We start from the raw sequence: 20,573 nt of genomic DNA, 5'->3' as shown, positions 1-20,573 counted from the left end.
GAAGCAGTGGATGCAGCGGCATCCCCAACAGACGTTGTTGCCACCACAGCCGCTGCTGGGTGAGCTAGCGGTGCAGAGGCTGGTTGGGCTGCCTGGGGCAACCCTGGGGGGGGCGGGGGCGGGACCAAGTCCGACTCGCGGTACTGGGTCCCCGCCGAAACTAGACGCCGCTCCGCCCCCCGGCGAGCTGCGTCGGCGTACCTCCCCAGGGGGAAAGAGGCGAACCTCTTTCGCGCCTCCGGGAAGGTGATGTTTTCCGTGACTTTGACGTTGATGATTTTCTTTTCAATTTTGAATGTCTCGCAGGCTCGCGAATACGCGCCGTGAGGTCCTTTGCAATTCACACAGAGCAATTGGTTAGAGGGACAATTATCAGAGTGATGACCTTGTAGCGCGCACTTGGCGCAGGTTAGTTGGCCCCGACACGAGTTGGTACCATGCCCGAACCGCTGGCACTTGTAACAGCGCCGCGGATTCGGGATGTACGCTCGGACAGAGCACCGGATGAATCCTGCATTGATATGGTCTGGAAGAGTTGCACGGTCGAAAGTGAGAATTATGTGCCTGGTAGGTATTTCCTTATTATCTCGTCTTATGGATATTCGCCTGACTGCCATCACACCCTGATTTCTCAGGCCTTCTAGAAGATCGGCTTCCGTCTCGTTTGCCAGATCTGACTCTGAGATCACGCCCTGCGAGCTGTTGAGGCTGCCGTGGGGCGTGACCTTGATGCCAAGATCGGCAATACGGGTCTGGCTCAGGAGGCTTGTGGCCTGTTGCTGGGTGGTGACTTCTACCAGCAACTCTCCAGTTCTTTGCTTTTTGGCTTTGTAGTGTTTACCGATTATTCCTTCTATGAATTTTGTAGTCAGAAAAACGGACATTGAGGCAACTCGGTTGTCTTTTTCAACCGATTCGATAATCAAGAATCGGGGATAGTTATCAGGTTTCGGGAGAGTGAGAGTTGGAAGGGGTGGGTACGTAACATCGGTGCGGCCCCTTTTCAGGGACCGATCGGGTTTGCGGGGGGGTTTTGATTTATCCATGTGGCATTGGAAAAAAGTAGGGGACGGGGGTACTTTCGTCTCAAACCTTACCCTAATAGCTTGAGAGGTCCCGGAGCTCCCTGCCTGGTGAACAGACAGAGAGCCCATCCGCCGGAGCTTGACCTGGGCTCCGACGGCCACCGTTCGTGGTTTCTAACCCTCCACCTATAAACACATCGCCACGGTTGGATCCAGCTTATGTTTGGGGGCTCGGGGTCCGCGGTATCGCCAGTACCGTCACCATGAATACTCAAGGTGCCCCGTGCGGGGGGTTTCAGCGGCGGTATCGAAACGGCGACGCTCGTTGCTGCGGTTTCGTCGTTCGGTCTCACTCGCAAAATTCATGGGCCGCAAACAGGCTCCGTAACCCGATTCGCGAAAAATTCGGGGTGCGCAATGAAAGGGTGTTATTGTACTATCGTACCTCCAATTGTGAGCTGATGTACCTCGAGCCATTGGATTCCGATGCGCGCTCGCTCTCCACGACAGTAGCCCGTGGCGACAGGCCGGCCCAACGTTTGGCCGGCCGGCGGCCGCTCTCGCTCCGGCCGCTCGGGCGCTCCGATTGCTCACAGCGCCCTCTGCGCAGCGCTGTGCGTGCATCAGCGGAGTAGCGTTTTAGCAGTCCGTCCGTTCCGTCGCGTACGTAGCTAACGTGTTGACCGGCGGAGCGGCTAAAAGGAGGAAAGAAATCCTTGGGTCACGTGATCAAATCGTGACGTCACTTGACTTGTTTTTGAGCGCCTAGGGACAACGCCGAAGTAGGCGCAGCATTTCCCTGGGTCCCCCGAGTGAACGATTTGCGCTGTCAGTGCCCAGCGTGTGTTTGTGTTGATTGCTACTAGTACCAAATGAAGCTGCAGATGCGTGAATATACCGTGAATGCTAGTATTGGTGCGATCTCCGTATCCGACATAACTACTGCGACATTTCAAGAGAGACTTGCAGCCTGAGCCATCGCCTCAGGCTGTACCTGAGCTCAGCGTAGATCAGCCATGCCGGTTTCCGGCGTTTGCTGTCACAGACACGGAAGAGCGGAAAAGAGGGCATCTATGCGCTCATTTTCCCAGCAAGGTCAGTAACATCGTTATTTTATGTTTGTTGTAGTTTTTGTGTTTATACCACTGTACTGTGTACCCTAAAGCTGCGTGAATTCTTGCTTACGTGGCCGCCTAGCTCGGCCTCCTAGCTGTCATTTTCATTCCCGATCGTATTGTGATGTTAGCGATTTTTGTATAATCTTGAATCAAATTTAGCGTGCGCCGCATACTTGGGCGAGGAACAGACACAATGGAAAACGACAAACCAGACGTTGGCGCGCAAACCAACACCTGCTTCGTGTATCCAACGTAGTACGTGTGGATTCTTTTCCCACTCCCTGTTTCTCGCCCAAGTATGCAGCACACGCTAAATTCAAATTACGATGCTATGTCCTTTCACACTGCGGCCGCAGTTTCAAGCGTTTCATTGTTCCTTTTGTGTAGGAGCCCATACCATTGCTCAAGTTTGATCGAACCGGTGGTGGCGTGTACTCCCCGAATTGCTGTCCTGGATGTTTGAAGTGCAGTGCCTCGATCGTAAGTATGCATGTGTTTGATAGCGTTAATCTCGCGAGTATGCCGTGTGCACGCATCAACGTTCTAGGTCTTCGGGCAGTTAAGTTGCGTTGCGGGAGAGGAATTGAAAACGTCACTTCTGTACAGAGAAATCGCGGTCAAAGGGGAAAAAAAAAAGCGTGAAACCGTGAGCCAAAAAAAAAAAAAAACGGAAGAGGGAGAGAGAAAGGATAGACCAAATGACGGCGGCAGAATCAAATCACCCGAAGGGCTGTGAAGGTTACGCAACATTTTGGGCCCTTTAAGAGAAGGCACCAGGAGCAACTGTCAGTGAGTGTACATTGAAGGTGAATGGAAGAAGCGGCGTATGGGACAAATGGTATGTGGCAGGGCATAAAGCCATTGAAAATTTGAAAGCGCACAAATAACGTGTACAGGCAGGAGGGACACACACAAGCACTTACTGGCAACTGCCATTTTGTTGAAAAACATGAAGTTTATATACGAAAGAATTAATAGATTAAAGAAATATGGTGCTGATAAGCACGTGCTCCTGCCCGTGTAGAGTTATAGACGATTTGCTGGCACACTTGTTACTATGTTCATCGATAAAGAAGGCCTGAACCCATTCCCTAAAAATCTGATAATTATGCCTGTGCAACATCACAGTCTCGTCAAACAAAGAACGACACCCACACTTTTTATAATGCGCAGGAAGATTTTCACCCGTTGAATTCGTGATCGTAAACAAATGCTCCCTGAGATGGACACTTAGAAAGCGTCCTGTCTGGCCCATATACACGGACTTACATGACAACGGAATACTGTAAATCATGCCAATTGCACAACGAACTAAAAGCTGCGCATGCTTAACACCGCACTCATTTCTCCCTTTCCTTGGATTATCCTTGTTATTAACAATGCAGCAGAGATTGCTGACTTTTGCTTTTCCAGAAAACAACACGCAGGACGATGTGCTGTCTGTTCTTTTTCTTGTAGTGGGTTGTCCTGTGTGATCTTATTCCACGTCGCCATCTTTTACGCATTTTGTTTTTCAGAGATGTATTATTAGCCTACCCAACTTTCAGTTGTGCTGACACAGCATTTAATCCTGTTCCTGCAGCATCTGCATAGGAGGGCTTCCAGTGGAAAAAAAGAAGTGCTTGGACTTGGCCCCTACGATGTTGGTGCAGGGCCTGGAGGGCAAGCCTTGGTCTACATCCTTTCTGGGTACCCATGGAAAGCAGGTGAATGCCTCCACAAGTGGGTCGTTTTGTGGTACACTCGAAATTAGCCGCAGACAGACTGTGTCTGCTCGCAGACCACCCTGGTAGTATGACAACCAAATATGTAGCTGTGTCCTAGTTACTGACGGGAAGACTTAACAAAAAATCAACCGCCGATCTGTTGAAACGACAAAAACGGGGGACGTGAAGCTTTGCAAAATCAAGTCCAACACCAAATTAACCAGCCCAGTACTGAGCACCTGTTCCTTATCGGGGTGGTCTGCTGCACTGCAGTTGTGCTCTCTAGAGCTTTACTGATGCAAGCAATCAATGACCTACCGTAGCGTACAACCGTTGTTGTTAGATGGAGGTGTGCATTTTCTGTGTAATTTTCCATGTCCATGCAAATCCAAATTGCTTCGACTGTGCTGGAATGGCGCAATGGGATAGGCTTCAGCTTCATAACACGAGGGACCTAGGTTCAGTTCAGATCACGGGAAGTGTTTTAATGTTTTTTCACTTCACCCACGATCGTCATCAGAAAAAGTTGGTTTTCCTGCTGTGCATTTTGGGTGGACTACAGACACATCAGGGAGAGGCTGGAAGCTTCGTTTTAGTAAATGAAACTGTACCAAGTTCAGTATGTGCGTGAAGCTTAAGCATTGCACAGTCATGGACAATTCAAATGCGAACCGCGGAGCGCATTGATGAAGATACCGGTGCTGTCACCTGGCAGTGGCCGTGGAAAACGCACAGACATGGGCAGTTGAGATGACGGGAGCGAGGCTGCATATCCCACTGCGATATGTTGCCCCCTCCTCGCTCGCATGCTTGCCTTGTCAACATGCCGCCAGAGCGCTGAAAACAATTGTTAGCGATGCGGCACGAGATAGTATTTGCGGTGACTGTGTGACTGTGTGCTCGGCTCACACGAGCGCCTGCTCCCCGTGTGTGCCGGCGTCACATTGCTGACATAGCTTTGCATATAGAAGGCAGTAACTTGATCAAATAACGATGGACACCTGGGTAACGCCTACACCATGCTCAGCAATGCCCGCTCCGTGGATTTCTACAAGAAGTGAGGTGCCTGCCAAAAAAAACGAAAAAAATCGGGATGCCAAAATTGATGTGCAAGAGCAACTGGCCTATAGAATGGTTGGACCTGCATATCTTCTTAATTTTTTTGAATATTAGAATTCTGCCAGTGACTTTCCCAGCCCACACAATGCTTGCAGTTAATGTATATGATTCGATATGAATTCTTGTGGTATATCTATTTGCTACAAGCACTGAATCTGCCAAGTGACTCAGCCTGGACTCCGTTGCACAAAGGCGCATTCTTGTTGGCGGCCAGCTTATTGTTCAATTCCCAAGCCACTGCACCACGAACGCAAAACAATACGGTGCCATCAGAAGTTAGGCGGCATGCATTTATTTTGGCGGCATGGTGACAAGGCAGGCATGCGAGCGAGGAGGGGGCAATATATCGCACTGGGACACGCAGCCTCGCTCCCGTCATCTCAACTGCGCATGTCCGTGCGTCTCCCACGGCCGCTGCCAGGTGATGGCACCAGTATCTTCGGCCATGCGCTCCCCGGTTCGCAGTTGAATTGTCCATGACTGTACATGAGCCAAGCCAGGGAGGAGTGGTTATAGGTTAAATCCTTGTAAAGAAAGATCACAAAAAGTTCAGCGTGAATCACTGAGCTTGCAAACTTGTCAAATCTTGACACTTTATTGTACCAGTCTTTCATGCTCAGCTGAGCAATGGTGGACAGATGGGGGCAACAACTGGCAGAAAGGGCCACTAGCACGCAGCTCATGTGTCTATGTAAATATTCTAAAAAAGTACTGGTATGAAATTTTCGTGTTACATTTTTCCCATTGCCATGGGTGCCTACCAGCCCAGGAATCATAGAATGGAACATTAGATAGTTGACCTCAGGGTATGTAATTATTTTGAGCCTTGTTTATTTGTGTCAGTTTCGGCTTGGACAAAACGAACACCAAGGCGGCCGCCATGAGAGAATGACACTCTTGATGTCGTTATTCTCATTGCATCATGGTCAGACTGGATGCGCGCCCTAGAGTGGCCCAAGCTGCCCACAGTCGCACGCGTCTGGGCCGCACGATATCAGCCCCAAAACTGTGACATGATTCACTAGGCAGTGCAGCGTGCACCATCAGCAGCCAGTGTGTTGGCTAAGTCACTGCAGCCCTAATGTCGGCAGTTTGGGGCGAACTGCATGGCGAGGCACTCCACGTATCTTGTTTATGCCAGTGTCGAAAGGGTATTCATTCGGAGCTTTCTTGTGCATGCAAATATTAAAATTGATTTAAAATATGTTACCCTATACTGAATGGTTGCTACTAAAATCTGCAGCTACAAAGGAAACTTTTTGCATAGTTATCTGAGCTTTGATATTTCAAGTACTGCTTTAAGTAGAGCCTAATCATGCTATGAACGTTTAATAGTGGTGCTACTCCTTTAAGGTATTTTTTACTTGTTTTAAGCTGACTTGTTTTTAGTTTGAAGTTAAGAGAGACCGTAACATTCTGGCTGCCCATTTCTGGCCATCAGTATTTCTGAGTTGTTCTTCAAAACTATTTTTGCTCGGCACTTCTCTGAAATGTCGAGGACACCTAACTGAACTTAGTCGTGATTAATGCATTATCGTGCAAAGGTGAAGCAATCTCCATCTTTGCCACTTCGGACCACTATAGAATTTGCTGCCCACATAGGGGTGCTCTCCAGCTGAATCAGCCTTAGGTATCACAGGAGTGAGAATAAGAACTTTAAAATAGTGTTAGAAATAAGCACAATACAATAATTTTTTTTAGTAACATGTTAACAGGTCGACCAACCTCATGGCGACTGTAGGATGTGACTTGTTTGTAGAAGGGCAAGATCAGAAAAACAGAGACGAGCAAGTAAGTCATCGTTGCACGACAGCTTCTGTGACACCTAAGTTAAGCTGCCTGCAATTTACGTGCAAATAAAATTGTTTTCAAGATGTTTACAGTATTATTGCCTGGTTCAAAGATACTGGTATACAACATTTTGAGGAAAGCTGGAGTTGGCCGTGTTTTTATTTGTATTAGGAAATGTGTGGAAATGTGCCATTTTATTATTTATTTTATAAATTTTTAACTGCTACAGGAACTTTAATTTGTAGATGTAGCACCATGTATTTGGTGTTCTATGCTTATTTATTGAAGATACCCTTATGGCCCCACTGGCATTAATGAGGGGTGTGGTACCTGAGCAGATTAAACGAAGAATAATGACCTAAGAGAATTCTGCCACGTGCGTACAAGAAAAAATAAAGGAAAAAAGATACAGCAGAAATGTCAGTGTCCACACGCAACTAAAAAACATACATGCAAGAAACACAATAATAGTGTACTGTGTTTAAGCTGTTTGTTCATTTGAATTGTGAATGGGAGGCTCCTAAGGAAACATATGTAGTGCTTGACCAGTTTTCAAAATGCTATTTCATTTTTACTTTTCAGTGACAGAGGTCTCAACAAGCATCTGGATACAACTACAACGTTTGTGCTGAGCACCTCTGATATCTGTCATCTTCTATGGCCGTGAAACTGGGAATAAATAAAACTAAAAACTGTCTCCTTCATTTGGTATATTCCTTTTACATTGTGCAGGAACGTGGAAATAAGATGGAGGACAATGCACAAGCACTTGCACATCATCGTCCCATGGTCACTTATCTGGTATTAATGCTGCAGTTTAACCGAACTGCCAGGTAGCCAACATTCACAACCATTTCAAGTTGTACCTCTCAAGCTAAAAAGTTATGTCATTTGTCCGAGGAACATGTTAAAGGTCTTCACAAAAAGACATTATTAAAGATTGAGATGCTATACTGCAGGTTCACTTACAACATCAGGTTCTAAAGATTTTGCATATTTTAATACTGGCCTTCACATCTGCTCTTGAAGCCTGTAAGTTGGAAGCAATCTAATGCTTGCTTTACATCGGTTACTACAAAGGGCTAGTGTCATAGCAATCAAGAATCCTGCAATAACAAATTTGTTTAGACTTCGAGCCACTAAATAAGCTACGCTACCATCTATTGCCAATAAATGCGCATTTTGGAATGACCACATCTGGAAACTGACTTGAAGGGGCAATATCTCATCCTACGTTTCTTTTTAGTTTAAAAGTGGCACACTGCACAAGTAAAACTGCTATTGCGATAACTCTTCTCCCGGGTACACGCGCGCTTGTAGGAAATCTCGCAGCCATGAACGGAATTTCTCTTTGATTTTATCATCGTTCTTGAAAGAAGCAGAAACTTAAACGCAGAGGTAATTAAGTGTCGGAGAAATAATGGAGAAGACGTCCTCCAAGTCTGATGATTGGTTGGTGCGTGGCAGCAGTAATATTAGGGCCACACAGAGGAGATAGAAATGTTTAAGCGGTTTAAGTTTATAAGAATAAAGGAACCAGCGCAGGACAAACTCGGGACGATACCATAGACACGGTCAGGCAGGCACGCTCCGCATTTTAAAAAAAAATCTTTCAGCAAGACACCCGTAAAAATTGAAGTAATTACAAAAGGAAGCGTCAGTTCCAGCCGTTTCTTGCGTCGTCTGCTGCTAGACGCTGGCCATCGCCTCCTTAGAGGAGGCGATGCGCTGCACTCAGCTTCTTAGAGGGAATTCCCTAGGAGGCGACGCGCGAAGCCACATCAAGCCTGCTCGCTGCAACAACAAATTCCCTAAATGTCCCTAACTTTTGTCCCCAACTGACAGTGGTTTCAAGAGCTAATCAAAACGTGGAATAATTTCCTCCTTTTAGCCGCATGCGTTGACCGGGACCCGTCTGGGCACTTGGGCATTCCTCACGGTAGGGGGATTAGTTCCGCGGGCCTGCCTTCGCCACGTCCGCGCCTCCTCGCCCTTCCGCCACGCAGGCGCAGACCGGTCCCTGACCCGGTAACAACGTAACGAACGGAATGGTCGGGCTGCTAAAACTCTGCTAAAACTCTCTAATTAACCCCATCGATCAGGCAGGTGTCCGCTGGACCGTTTATTTCATCTCGTTGTAGTCTCTTGGAGAGCGAAGTATTTCAAAGACACCTCGTGTTTTTGAACACGAAAGTGTTTTATTCCTGCACGCACCAAGATTTGACTGACGTCATATCCGTCACGGAAATGACGCCAGTACAACGAAGCAAGCGGCCTGTAAAGGGTGTACCCTTGCACACAGCGTCTTCTTGCGGGGAAGCAACCTTCAGCTGGCTGTTCCCTTTGTTCAAAATATTGCTTACAACAGAAGCCAACGCCTTGCTCCGACTCTTCGCGCTGCGCACAAGACCGGCTTCGCAAAGAATGGGGCGACGCCGGCAATGTTTCTTCCGTAGCGGTATCAAAAAATATGCGTTAAATCACGCCTTGAGCTGGTGTAGGCGATTTTATTCTATTCTTATGGTAAAAAATTACGCACACGCAAAATGTGGTGCGGGCAAGCATCAGACGTCAACCGAGCGCGAAGAAACAGCAGAGAGAGCGAGCCCGAGTGAAGCAGACGAGAATCCCTGAACCGACGTCACCGAGGCGCATTTCGCAGCGCCGCCCGTGGTCGAGCTCACCGCCAATACAACTGAGATAGCTCAGCGTTCCGTCCAGGCTGAGCCGGCGTCAAATTTGTACAGTTCCGCCCAGACCAAAGGGAAATTAGGCGACGAATCTTAGTCTTCCGATTTGGTGTAGAGGTTGTGCCTCGAATAATTGCACTGAAGCACCGGGTTCGGTTCCCCCGGACATGCTTTTTTTTGCGTGGCTGTGCCAGCGTTTTGAAACAGCTAGCTTCACGCCCACCTTACAAATGACGCGGTGAGAGCAGTCGGTCAATTGAGTTTGTACTCAACCGGCCGCTCCGCTACTGCTCACTAGCTATACGCCTCGAGCTTCGCGATCGCTGCGCCGCCCTTTCGCCGCTTCGTGCCGCGCTTACGGGAAGGCTTCTGCGCAGCTGATAGCGGCTCATGCAGCATTTTGGTTCTGTTTCGCTTCCTTTTCCCTTTCGGCGCCCTAAACAACTTGTTGTGGTGATGTCTGTAAGTAAATTGTACAGTCGGCCGGAAAAGTAACCGGACCACCGCTCACGGAGCCGGAGCGGCTGCTGCGGCGCACCGCGGCGCTGTTATCTCGCTGTGCTCGCTTACGACGAGAGTGGCACGCTTGACGCCAAACTTCCCCTCGCCCTCGTGCGGGTGCTTGCCACGCTTGATAAACTTCTAGTGCAGCGTTCGCCTTTAACCCAGCACATGGCGCAGTCGCGCTGCAGCGCACGGCCGTAGGGCCACAAACCGCGGCGCTAGGAAGGAACGAAAACCCGCTCTGCTTTTTGTACGCGGTTTATGTTCGCCTCATGCTGCCTATCAGTGCCTGTAGGATGCGTCCACCGCCGCTGGATTTTGGATAAGACGGCACAATGCACCGTACCGAAGGCTACCGTGACGTTCGTTTTTCCACGCCGGAGCGATGTTATAGTGTCGAAATTGCCTTTTCGGCATCATGTCCGGACGTGGGTTTAATACTACTTACAGGGAGACCTCTGAAGACCGATTTAATTAGCTAGTAGGATATTCTTTCGGTGACGAATTTTCTTTACAGGCGTACCGCCAGGATGAATGATTTCGAAGACGAATCGCAAAACATCAGATATTCCTGAAACTTTATTCATGAAATCTGACAGTACTGGCATTCAGCGGTCCTCAGTGGGGCGAAAAGTTGCCGGCTACAGCGACGACTTGGCCGACTCGCCTGGGCATGGAGTCGTACAGCGCCGCCACTATCTCGGGACGCCCGCGCAGCGCTTCCCACTCTTCCTTCACGGCGAGCCACAGCTGCTCCGCTGTGCCACCGCAAAGGCGTCGTGAGGCAAGCGTCTTCTTCAGCAGTCCCCATATGTTTTTGATGGGGTTGAGATCAGCCCCGTTAGGGGGCCATGGCAGCTGAGGCACGCCACAGCGCTCCAGGAGTGCGCTCACACTGCGTGCTTTGTGCACGGGGCTCCAATCATGCTGGAGCAGGTAGCAGCCATCCTGGAACGGCCCGTCCAGGACGTACGGGATCAGGTGCTCGGTGAGGACTTCACAGTACCTCGCCCCGGTGAAGGAGCCCTCGATCCGCACGAGTGGGCCCAGGCCGTCCCGACTGATGGCACCCCAGACACTGACCGAGCAGCGGCCGCTGCTGAGCACGCTGTGGGTGTAGGCGGGGTTATACCTGAGAGTATGGGAGAGCAAGCATTAACATCTGTCGGGTCCAAAAGCGTGGAGCGTCCTCATTCCGTTGCGGAAATGAAATAAAGATGGAGGCTTAAATTACACAAAATTTAACATTTTACCCACACTGATATGGAATACGCGCGAATGAAACACTTAAATGGTAGTCAATGCTGTACCCATGTCAAGTCAGGTGGTAAGGGAAAAATGAGGTTGCATTCTCCAGACTACGACGCGTTGCAAACCATCCATATAGGTTATTGACAGGTTAATCTAACTTAACCCGCGATTCCTGTGAGCCGCAAGGGTGCCAGTTCATACCTGCTGTTCAACGGACGCCACACACGCTGCTGTTGGTCCCAGCGTGTGCAGAAGGTAGACTCGTCCGTGAAAATCACCTCCCGCCACTCCTCTGCCGACCACTGCTCGAAAGCTCGGGCGAAGTTCAGTCGCTCCTCCCGCTGCTTCGTTGACAGGTGCGGTTTCTGAGCGGCAATGCAGTTCACGAGACCCGCCTCTCGCAATCTGCTCCTGATTGTGTCGCAGCAGCAACTGAGATCCAGAGCATCGCGGATCTCCCTGGAGTTGAGAAATGGGTCGACAACAGCGGCAGCAACAATTCATTCATCCTCTGCCAACGTGGTCACCCTCGGCCGCCCACTGCGCTGAGCATCACAAATTCTCCCATCTTCATCTCTATACGCTGTAAGAATGCGGCTCACCGATGTTCGGCTCCTACCGGTGCGGCGGCAGATTTCACGCTGAGGGACACCTTCGTGGTGAAGCCGGACGATCAGCCTTCTCTCCTCTATCGGCACTCGGGGTGGCATTCTGGCGAAGTAAAAAGCCCGATGCGACCGTTCGAGCTTTTAAAGGTTTTTTACACTGCAACTGGCCAATGGAAGGACATCACCATATCTGTGTAGCAGAGCGCACCCATATCTGTAAAGCAGAACCCACCGTAAAGCGCCTGCCCTACACCATTCTAATAAATAAAATGTAAAAATTGAACCAGGACTGCTCATTGGCCAGTTGCAGTGTAAAAAACCTTTAAAAGCTCGAACGGTCGCATCGGGCTTTTTACTTCACCAGAATGCCACCCCGAGTGCCGATAGAGGAGAGAAGGCTGATCGTCCGGCTTCACCACGAAGGTGTCCCTCAGCGTGAAATCTGCCGCCGCACCGGTAGGAGCCGAACATCGGTGAGCCGCATTCTTACAGCGTATAGAGATGAAGATGGGAGAATTTGTGATGCTCAGCGCAGTGGGCGGCCGAGGGTGACCACGTTGGCAGAGGATGAATGGATTGTTGCTGCCGCTGTTGTCGACCCATTTCTCAACTCCAGGGAGATCCGCGATGCTCTGGATCTCAGTTGCTGCTGCGACACAATCAGGAGCAGATTGCGAGAGGCGGGTCTCGTGAACTGCATTGCCGCTCAGGAACCGCACCTGTCAACGAAGCAGCGGGAGGAGCGACTGAACTTCGCCCGAGCTTTCGAGCAGTGGTCGGCAGAGGAGTGGCGGGAGGTGATTTTCACGGACGAGTCTACCTTCTGCACACGCTGGGACCAACAGAAGCGTGTGTGGCGTCCGTTGAACAGCAGGTATGAACTGGCACACTTGCGGCTCACATGAATCGCGGGTTAAGTTAGATTAACCTGTCAATAACCTATATGGATGGTTTGCAACGCGTCGTAGTCTGGAGAATGCAACCTCATTTTCCCCTTACCACCTGACTTGACATGGGTACAGCATTGACTACCATTTAAGTGTTTCATTCGCGCGTATTCCATATCAGTGTGGGTAAAATGTTAAATTTTGTGTAATTTAAGCCTCCATCTTTATTTCATTTCCGCAACGGAATGAGGACGCTCCACGCTTTTGGACCCGACAGATGTTAATGCTTGCTCTCCCATACTCTCAGGTATAACCCCGCCTACACCCACAGCGTGCTCAGCAGCGGCCGCTGCTCGGTCAGTGTCTGGGGTGCCATCAGTCGGGACGGCCTGGGCCCACTCGTGCAGATCGAGGGCTCCTTCACCGGGGCGAGGTACTGTGAAGTCCTCACCGAGCACCTGATCCCGTACGTCCTGGACGGGCCGTTCCAGGATGGCTGCTACCTGCTCCAGCATGATTGGAGCCCCGTGCACAAAGCACGCAGTGTGAGCGCACTCCTGGAGCGCTGTGGCGTGCCTCAGCTGCCATGGCCCCCTAACGGGGCTGATCTCAACCCCATCGAAAACATATGGGGACTGCTGAAGAAGACGCTTGCCTCACGACGCCTTTGCGGTGGCACAGCGGAGCAGCTGTGGCTCGCCGTGAAGGAAGAGTGGGAAGCGCTGCGCGGGCGTCCCGAGATAGTGGCGGCGCTGTACGACTCCATGCTCAGGCGAGTCGGCCAAGTCGTCGCTGTAGCCGGCAACTTTTCGCCCCACTGAGGACCGCTGAATGCCAGTACTGTCAGATTTCATGAATAAAGTTTCAGGAATATCTGATGTTTTGCGATTCGTCTTCGAAATCATTCATCCTGGCGGTACGCCTGTAAAGAAAATTCGTCACCGAAAGAATATCCTACTAGCTAATTAAATCGGTCTTCAGAGGTCTCCCTGTAAGTAGTATTAAACCCACGTCCGGACATGATGCCGAAAAGGCAATTTCGACACTATAACATCGCTCCGGCGTGGAAAAACGAACGTCACGGTAGCCTTCGGTACGGTGCATTGTGCCGTCTTATCCAAAATCCAGCGGCGGTGGACGCATCCTACAGGCACTGATAGGCAGCATGAGGCGAACATAAACCGCGTACAAAAAGCAGAGCGGGTTTTCGTTCCTTCCTAGCGCCGCGGTTTGTGGCCCTGCGGCCGTGCGCTGCAGCGCGACTGCGCCATGTGCTGGATTAAAGGCGAACGCTGCACTAGAAGTTTATCAAGCGTGGCAAGCACCCGCACGAGGGCGAGGGGAAGTTTGGCGTCAAGCGTGCCACTCTCGTCGTAAGCGAGCACAGCGAGATAACAGCGCCGCGGTGCACCGCAGCAGCCGCTCTGGCTGCGTGAGCGGTGGTCCGGTTACTTTTCCGGCCGACTGTACGTTTAGGACACTTCAAAAACAGCTGCGTCCTGATAGAGCGCTCGAACGCCAACAAGAGCTATCCGTGGACGCGATAGTGCGAGCATCTTCACCGCTCTTACGGGCGCCGCCGACGGCAGCGCTATACCACCACTGTCACCTTCGAATACGTCAGGTGCAAGTGAATTCTTTTTTCGCCTCGTTTAGACCTGGTACCGAGTTAACGCAAAACAAACCTAGGTAAATCCTCAGGATGCCCGGCTCTGGACATTTTAGCATCCTCAGGTTGTCCAGATCTTATCCTCAGCCAGTCCAATCAGGGTCCGTTTGTCCGTCCAGCGTACATCCTCAGAACGTCGTCAAAATGATGCCGCTGGGCAATTTTCGTACACTTCCAGGACAAAAACTAATGTTCGTTTTTCTAAGGCTGAAGTTACCTACAAGCTAATGCAACATGCCTCACTACAGAAATCAGGCACGTCCTAAATGATTACAGTAGAACCCGGGGAAGCCGTGCCAGGAAGGGAGGCAAAAACACTGCATCTGAGAAGACGGCACGGGTAACCCAAGAGAACTAAAGCGGAGTATATATGCTAGCTGAACCCCAACAGACGAAGCCTGGAAGTTCCAGCAGAACCACATAACCAGTTCTCGGTGTCAATTTTTTTTTTTTCAGTTTCACGCAAAGGGAAGAATCTTTCAGGTGCCCCAGAGAGGCGTGGCTTGTACGAGCACAACGGAAACCCCCTGAAGGTGAATACTGAACACAAACAATAAAGTAATAAAAGGACAGTGCGCATGATCGAAACAAGATTGCAAAGGTCACGGTGATACCACAAGTAGATATACACATGTTACAGGCAAGGCACACGCAGGATGGAGACACACGCTTGTTTGGCTTACACACTTATCACCTCGTTCTGCTATGTGGAATGCCTCCATAATTTCGCGGGTTGTTTGATTACGGTGCCTAAATAAAGTGTTAGTGGCAGGAAAATTAGGTTTGCATTGGCTGCACTCAGCACAATGCGAAGAAAGATGGGATGATGCAGGACCTTTCAATGACAATTCGTGTTCTCTCAAACGCACGTTGATACAGCAGCCAGTTTGTCCAACATAAGTTCGGCCACAGGGCAAAGGAATTCTGTACACAACTTCCGTTGCGCATGCGACATACTGGTTCTTGTGGTTGACACCACAACCAACCCCTTTCTTCTCACTTGGACTTTTCCCGTCGCTGTACATGCACACACACACAACAGCCTATAACGGCATGAAGGTGAAAGAAATATTTCTACAAAAACGGTGAACCACTCTAAACTGCGCGGAATTAAGGTAGGATGTAGGTCGATCGTTAGTAAAAGCGGGCGCAGAGTGAACGCCGCTAATGATTCGCAAACATCGCAAGAAAGGCGAACGCAAGGACGCCAGCGCAGCGCTCGAACGACGGCATTTGCGAATGAAGCGCTCTGTATACTGCCGCGAACCGTGCGCAAGCCCCCTGTGCAGTGATTGCACGATTACAGTGACGCGAATGCAAGAACGGAACTATCGTAACAGAGCAGTTTGAAATGTCCACGCTCGATCCTTTCGCATTCACGAGCTATCCTGAGATGTTACAGCATGCCGCACACGTAAACAAAAACCGCGCTGTGCGTATGCGCCAGCGGCATCCACCCCGCAAATATCCCCTTGTAGACAAAAATATAAATAAAACACCCTCACTTAGTGCGTGTTGGTAAAACGGGGCTCTAGAAATCCTATAAATGCTACCAAAGAGCGATTGCGGCGCGAAAACAAGAGCAAACTGCACGAAAAACTGCAGCGAGCGGCCCGAAGCGTTGCGAGGGCGTCTGCTCTGAAGCACCCAACAAAGGTGGCGGCACCACCGCGGAGTAAAGAGACCGCGGCGCCGCGGGTGAGGGGAAAGAAAAAAGAGGAGGGAGCGGAGAACGAGGGAGCAGTTAGCGCTAGTAATTTTTAGGGACCTTAGCCCCTACAGGCAGCGCTCGAGCCGTATAGCCAAGGCCAACGTATCCATCGCCAGAGTCCCGATCATCTGTAGTTCGCAATGGTGATTACTAATTAACGGTTATTCTGGCTAGTCAATGAGCGGAAGCGGTTCATTCGGCTGGGTAGATATCAAGACTGCTCTCGCTGCTTGTTGGGAAGCCGGGCGTGGTAGAGGTAGCGGCTTGGAGTTCCGTTTGACGGAGTTGGCGTTAGTCCGATCGCCTTTCTTGAGTTTTGTTGATTGTTACCCAACCGGTCAAACGGCTTCAGCTCATTGAGTAGCCAGGGTCACTTTGATTAATAATCACTCTCAATGATTACAGGATCGGCCATACGTCAAACGAACCGCTAAGCTCGACCAAGCCCTCTTCCCAACAAGCAGTGAGAGCAGACTTTCTTGATATTTACCCGGCCGAACGAACCGCTTCCGCTCATTGACTAGCCAGAATAACCGTTAATTAGTAATCCCCATTACGAACTACAGAAGATCGGAACTCTGGCGATGGGCACGTCGGCCTTGTCTATAGTGAGCAGTAGCGGAGCGGCCGGTTGAGTACAAACTCAATTGACCGGCTGCTCTCACCGCGTCATTTGTAAGGTGGGAGTGAAGCTAGCTGTTACAAAACGCTGGCACAACCACGCAAAAAAAAAAAAGCATGTCCGGGGGAATCGAACCCGGATCTTCGGTACTTCAGTGTCATTATCCGAGGCGTAACCTCTACACAATTTTTTTTCTTTATTACTTTTTTTCACACACAATACACGTCACGGATAGAACAAAACCCGTCGGCCGAACTTCGGCTGACAGAATAACTTAAAATAAACATCAAACGTACACAGTTCTTCTAGTACAGGTAGCCATTCCATATCGGGCGTCTGCAACTTGTGCACTTCATAGAGCAAACTAATACTCTGTGCAAAGTATTTGCTCACAGTGAGGGCGTGCGGGTCAGCGTGGCGCACCGCCATCCTCGACCTCAAATGGCATGCAATCCTAGAGCCATGATGAGGTCATACGGTACACTGTTGTCACTAGGAACGCAAAGAAATCGTATGCCTTGGGGTCAAACGGGCAGGGGTCCTGAAATACCTTCCGACGATGCATGGATGTACATGTAACCAAATAAAGCAATGTATTAGCAATCTCCTCCCGCAAGAATTTTGTTAAAGCGATGAGTATTAGCTGAGAAATCGTAAATCAAAAAATGGCCGCGTATCTGCTCCTTTCGTTGCAAATGCCGTCAAAAGACGATAGTCTTTATCGGCTTTTGCGAAGTAAATGCCTCCCTTCACTTTCTCGCTCTCCTCTCATGTTGTTCCTCTTGCGTCGCGCTCCTCCCAAGGTAAAGACGCCAAAGGTTTGCTTAAATCATTTTAAATTTCCCGCGTTCCACTGCTCCAAACCGGGTGTCTCGATGCGAACGCTGCCGTACGGCGAAGACGAGCGTTAATCGAGGCGCCATACTTCAACGTTTATAGAACCGCGTTTTCCTACTCCACGTGCGCTGCAAGCAGAACGTGGAACCTATCTAGTGGAACCTTGCGTAACTGTTGCCGGTTGATTTCTTAAAATGGCGCCAGAAGCTATAGTGGCGCGGGCGACAGCAGGCGACGGCGTAGTGAATTCTTTTTCTGCAGTTGATGAAGTATTTAATTTCGCAAAAGTCAAGCATGTTTGATTTTTTATAAAGGAACACTGCAAATATCACTTCTGTATTGATTTGTTGTCTCATATTTGCGTAATGTCTTGTTCTTCTTCAACAATGTTGACAAGTATGAACATTATACATCGGACATAGAGGGGTAGATTTAGCTGTGACTATATAAGACTATGCCGGGTGGCTGAATCGAGTCACAGACAGACAGACGGACAGACAGACATACAGACAGACCAAAATTTCTGGGTTTAAGTAGCCCAAGAAAGACTATCGTCTTTTAAAAAAACCGCGCATTATCGTAGCGCCGCGTTTCCTCCTCCATTCCACTTACTAGAGTGCCTAGAATATTTCTCCTAGTGTCATGAGCAGGCGCCTTCCCCATTGGCGACTGGGAAATTGATTTGGATTCAGCGTTAGGGGGCGCTACTTGCAACTGGCGCGTCAGTTTGCGTGCCGGCCGGGCCTTGTGTCGGGTGGCGATTTGTCTGTGTGGAGAAGCGTTTTCTCGCTATGTTTCGAATATGTGCCGTGAATTCTCGTGCAGCGATTGTGTGTGATTATGCTGGAAAAAAAAAGGAAGAACGTGCTTTGTGCCTTTGTGCAAAGGCGGGTACAAGTCTTTCAAGGAGAAGGTGTCTCTGTTCAGGGCTCCGGCAGACCCTGTTCGTCTTCAAGAATGGGCGCGTAACATCAAAAGAGGTGACAAAGTTCTAGACGAAACTTGTGTGGTGTGTTCACGTCATTTTGATGATCGCTACATCCAAAGAACTTTTAAGCATGTCATCAACGGCGACGACGTCGAATTCGACCGTGAACGACCATCGCTGACGCCGGACGCCGTTCCTACCATTTTCCCGGATGGCCCCGCTTACCTGACTAAACCAGTGCCTCGAAAAAGAAAAGAGAGGAATATTGCTGACTGCACAGCTCCGCCTGCTAAGCGTAAAGTTCCGAATGAACCCACGACTTCCCAGGCCTGTGACGACGCTGCCGCTGGCGAGGAAACAACACAGGCGCCGCACCCGTTTCACAGCATAACGCCACCGTCAGCATTTTGCAGCAAAATTTGCTTGCCCAGTAACCCAGAAGCATTGTGCTTCGCATGGCACTACAATACAGTGCCGGGTGACGTGTGTGTATTGAAACACGTAGTGTTTTCGTCAAGCAAGGTAGTAGGTGCTGCAGATGGGTACCTTTGCAGTACCTACTGCCGCGGCATAAATGTGGAAGCGCACTATGTCAGCACCGAAACTGACGCGCTCTCTTCACTGAAAAGGGCCGACGATCTGCTTCTTTGTTGCGGCTGCGAAATTGAGTCTACCGCTGGCACTAAGTGCGTCCGTTTCGGAAGCAAATGTTTTTCGCCCAAGTGCTTGCTTACTACTCAGGATGGGAAAGCTTGCTTGAGGTGTAAGTAGCTGAGGAGACTGATTCAAAATCAGCTGAACAGACTGAAGAAGAAACGCAGAGGCACATTCAAGCAGCGCATTTCTAGGAAGTCTGTGCAGTTGTTCCGGGCCAAGAAGAAGCTGGCTAAGGCGCAAATGACCATTGAAGAGCTAAGGGCAGTCAACGATGGAATTGCCAGGGCTGCTTTAGAAAAAAAGTTGAGTGGTCTGCCAGTGAAGCAACGTATTACTGTCAAAACCTGCTTTCAGGCAGCCACTCGGAAGTCGACCAGAGGCATGTCGTATGACAAACTGTGGATATTGGAGTGCATTCTTATGCGAATGAAAAGTCCACAGCTTTACGAGCATGTCCGCAGGCACGAAATAATGGCTCTGCCAAGCAAGTCTTGCTTAGACAAGCATATGAAAGGCTTTAAGAGCGATTTGGATTTAACTCCAAAGTACTTTCAGCACTACAGGAGAAGACCAAGGAAATGGACGAGTTTAGCCGTCATGGTGGACTTGTATTTGACGAACTCAAACTTTCAGAGAACATTAATGTCAAGGCATCTGGGGAGCTGACGGGATTTGTGGACTTAGGACCATTTACGGATGACAGAAATAAGACGGAGGCCAGTGACCACGGGTTTGTGGTTATGTTTCAGCCATTCCAAGGTATGTGCATTTGAAACAGAGCCGTATTGTGGATGAGTGTTTACATGTACTTAAATTTATCAGCAGCGTTTGCTACTATTACTCGATTGCCTCTTTGACCTGATTTCATCTGGGGAGCTACTCATGCATTGTGGGATTCGATATCTTTGCAGGAAAATGGACTCAGATCCTTGGCGTCTTTGCCTCAAAAGGCAATGTAAAAGCCTCGGTCCTGTCTAAAATTCTTCTGGAAGCCACAATCCTCGCAGAAAACGCTGGACTATTTGTTGATTATTGGACAAGCGATGGTGCACCCTGGAACCGGGCTCTCTGGAAGCTGTTTGGAATCAAAGGTGTGATATTTCTACTTTTAATTTTTGAAATATTTATATGAGTTGTTAGGTAACCAGGTGCTTCTTTTTCTATTTGTGCAGCTACCTCCAAGGGAATCACCTGCAAAGTTCCACATCCGGTCGAGCCAGGGAGGAACGTGCACTTCATATCAGACTTTCCTCATCTGATAAAGTGCATCCGAAATGCATTTGTGTCGAAAGGCCTGCATATCCCAGATGGTCACGTCCATGTTGATGTTGTCAGAGAGGCATGGAAAAAGGACAGCGAGTCACTGACACTAAAAGTGATGCCGCACATCACGCAGTCACGCGTGCAGCCAACAGCATTTGAGAAAATGAGGGTAAACCTCGCATTTCAG

General features: G+C 49.6%; 2 long non-coding RNA genes and 1 pseudogene across 3 annotated transcripts; 2 read left to right on the top strand and 1 right to left on the bottom strand.

The window, feature by feature from the left end:
- Positions 1-1,719: 1,719 nt before the first annotated feature.
- LOC144172635 (uncharacterized) lies at positions 1,720-8,213 on the top strand. Its single transcript, XR_013323067.1, has 4 exons — positions 1,720-2,120; positions 2,531-2,623; positions 3,726-3,849; positions 7,342-8,213. It is a non-coding gene; the product is annotated as an uncharacterized LOC144172635 (long non-coding RNA).
- A 2,672-nt stretch (positions 8,214-10,885) lies between these two features.
- On the bottom strand, positions 10,886-11,943 carry LOC144172634 (uncharacterized). Its single transcript, XR_013323066.1, has 3 exons — positions 11,807-11,943; positions 11,406-11,663; positions 10,886-11,085 (listed from the first exon to the last, which is right to left on the bottom strand). It is a non-coding gene; the product is annotated as an uncharacterized LOC144172634 (long non-coding RNA).
- A 6,448-nt stretch (positions 11,944-18,391) lies between these two features.
- Positions 18,392-20,367, top strand: LOC144172672 (uncharacterized; annotated as a pseudogene). The gene is made up of 2 exons (XR_013323083.1): positions 18,392-19,882; positions 20,035-20,367. The product of XR_013323083.1 is annotated as an uncharacterized LOC144172672 (transcript).
- The last annotated feature ends 206 nt before the right edge of the window (positions 20,368-20,573 follow it).

This window comes from Haemaphysalis longicornis, unplaced genomic scaffold (genome assembly GCF_048455015.1).
Source record: "Haemaphysalis longicornis isolate Haplotype H1 unplaced genomic scaffold, Haemaphysalis longicornis Haplotype H1 scaffold_25, whole genome shotgun sequence".
In the NCBI taxonomy this organism is placed as follows: Eukaryota; Metazoa; Arthropoda; class Arachnida; order Ixodida; family Ixodidae; genus Haemaphysalis; species Haemaphysalis longicornis.
The sequence above is the reverse complement of the archived record's forward strand: the minus strand, read 5'-3'. Positions and strand labels throughout refer to the sequence as shown.